Source organism: Macrotis lagotis, chromosome 1 (genome assembly GCF_037893015.1).
Source record: "Macrotis lagotis isolate mMagLag1 chromosome 1, bilby.v1.9.chrom.fasta, whole genome shotgun sequence".
Taxonomy (NCBI): domain Eukaryota; kingdom Metazoa; phylum Chordata; class Mammalia; order Peramelemorphia; family Peramelidae; genus Macrotis; species Macrotis lagotis.
In genome coordinates, this window is record NC_133658.1 from 43,342,887 (window position 1) to 43,345,128 (window position 2,242).

The 2,242-nt window shown below is 43.1% G+C and overlaps 2 pseudogenes; one reads left to right on the top strand and one right to left on the bottom strand.

Annotated features, from left to right (window-relative positions):
• The first annotated feature begins 437 nt into the window (after positions 1–437).
• On the top strand, positions 438–1,013 carry LOC141513191 (exosome complex component CSL4 pseudogene; annotated as a pseudogene).
• Positions 1,014–1,659: 646 nt separating this feature from the next.
• LOC141513197 (ragulator complex protein LAMTOR3 pseudogene) lies at positions 1,660–2,031 on the bottom strand (annotated as a pseudogene).
• Positions 2,032–2,242: the final 211 nt, after the last annotated feature.

Here is a 2,242-nt window from a genome sequence, read left to right on the forward strand (position 1 = left end):
GGTTTTACAAAGAACTCTAGAGATCCTTCAGAATTTTTCCTGATTAACCTATATTAGAAGGAAAAAGGTCCAGGACCAATAAGGCTTCTTTGCATTCATGACTGCTACTGTTTAAGTAGTAGAGGGCTAAGCAGTCGGTCAATAGAATTATTAAAATCAGGTGAGAACTCAGTTCTCCAATCTACTTACTGGGCCCAGAAAAAAACCTGAGGGAACTCAATCTTAGAGATCTGGATCCTTTTTTTTTTTTTTATATTTTTTTCAAGGCAATGGGGTTAAGTGGCTTGCCCAAGGCCACACAGCTAGGCAATTATCAAGTGTCTGAGGTCGGATTTGAACCCAGGTACTCCTGACTCCAGGGCCGGTGCTCTATTCACTGTGCCACCTAGTGGCCCCGAGATCTGGATCCTTAAAGGAGTTGTTAGGAGATTTGGGCTATGGCAAAATGGAAGAGGTACTGCATTCCTGGTGAACAACTGTGTAGCTTGGAGGATGCCATCCCTGGTAGTGGCACCCACACCCAGGATGGCTACATCTTTTCCTCCCTCCTTGGCTGCTTGATAAAGACTACAAGTGATGTTGGGGAGCTTCCAGTAGTGTCAGTGATAAGAGAGACTGAGTCAAATCTGCTGCCAGATGTGGAAATGATCATAACCTGTGAGGTTTCCAGCATTAATTCTCGATTTGCCAAAGTACAGATCCTATGTGTGGGATCCACACCACTTGAGAATTCCTTTAGAGGAACTATCAGGAAGGAGGATGTTTGAGCTACTGAAAATACAAGGTGGATATATATGTGAGTTTCCACCCAGGAGACATTGTGCTGGCTAAAGTCATTTCCCTAGGTGATGTACAGTCCAACTACCTGTTGACAACTGGAGAAAATGAGCTGGGAGTGGTGGTGGCCCACAGTGACTCAGGTGTCCAGATGGTCCCCATCAGCTGGTGTGAGATGCAGTGCCCTAGAATCCCACAAAGTAGCAAGAGTCCAGTCTGAGCTCCTGCAGACATAGGGAGCCATGTCCTCTCTCCATACTGGGGGCATCTCTTTTCTTCTGTCCACATATGATCAACCAAAAAGATCTTGGGCCACATTTGGAAATAACTACTTGAAGCTTTCATTGAATGTGGAGGGCTATTTCTATGAGCATTTTCCCACAAATCCCACAGATGAACTTTCTTTCCAACTTTGAGTTTCAGCAAAAAAAAAAAAATCTGATTTTGAAAGTAGCCAACAAAGTGATTTCTTTTCCTATTCCTCTGATAGTGTTGTAAATATTTTTTTGTTTTCCTTCAGACAAATAAAATATTTTTACTAAATGATTTTTCTGATCCCTGGAGTCCTAGAAGACTTTCAATGTTCAGTTGAGTTTGATTGGTATTGTAGAAAATAGGAATCATTTAAAGTTTAGGGGAAGTGAATGACAAATATTGGTGGTTTTGGAATGCTCAGTGGAGAAGTCCCTTCATATCATAGCCTAAAACCCAACACAACAGTCCACTGATTTAGAAATAATAAATACAAACTTCTTCAATCGAAGGTGGGGAAGTTGTCTTTTCTGTGTGTGTGTGGAGTCACATTACTTGAAGAAGTCAAGGTTGCTGGACTGGATTCACTGGGACCACAACATGGCCATGGTTAACCAGGCCTTAGTCAGGTTAAGAACCTTCCATGACCTGTCTCAATTCTTCAAACAAGGGGGCAAGTTCGTTTTCTAGGCTGACAATCAGTCCAGTATTGGCATTGCTGCTTGCTATGAAACTCACCACCAATGGCAACTGATTGAACTGGACTACTTGGTTTGTGTTATAATAGCAAATGATGCTTTTATTTTTGGAAAGTCCAAGTTTGCTGCCCTGGTCTGTTGCAAGTGCAAAAGCCAACAGGAAACCAGGTCTCAAAGCATACTCTGGAGCATTATCATTAGCCACTTTGATAACCGGCACTCCATCTAGGTCTGAAACTACAACGGTGTGAAGACCTTCAGCACTTGGTAACTCTTTGTACAGGAATCTCTTCAAATCATCCATCCTGATGAGACCCTTCCTCCCGCGGGTGGGTCCCGCACCTGACTCCGGCCACCGCTTCCTCTTTAACCCATCATCACATAACTCCGGTGGTTCCTTTCCAATCAACTGTGGCTCAAATATAAAATCCTGTTGGGTATTGAATACCCCTTCCTAGCCTTCTCTTACTTCTTTACTTTCATAACCTTTTCTCACCTCTTCTCTACCCCAGCCT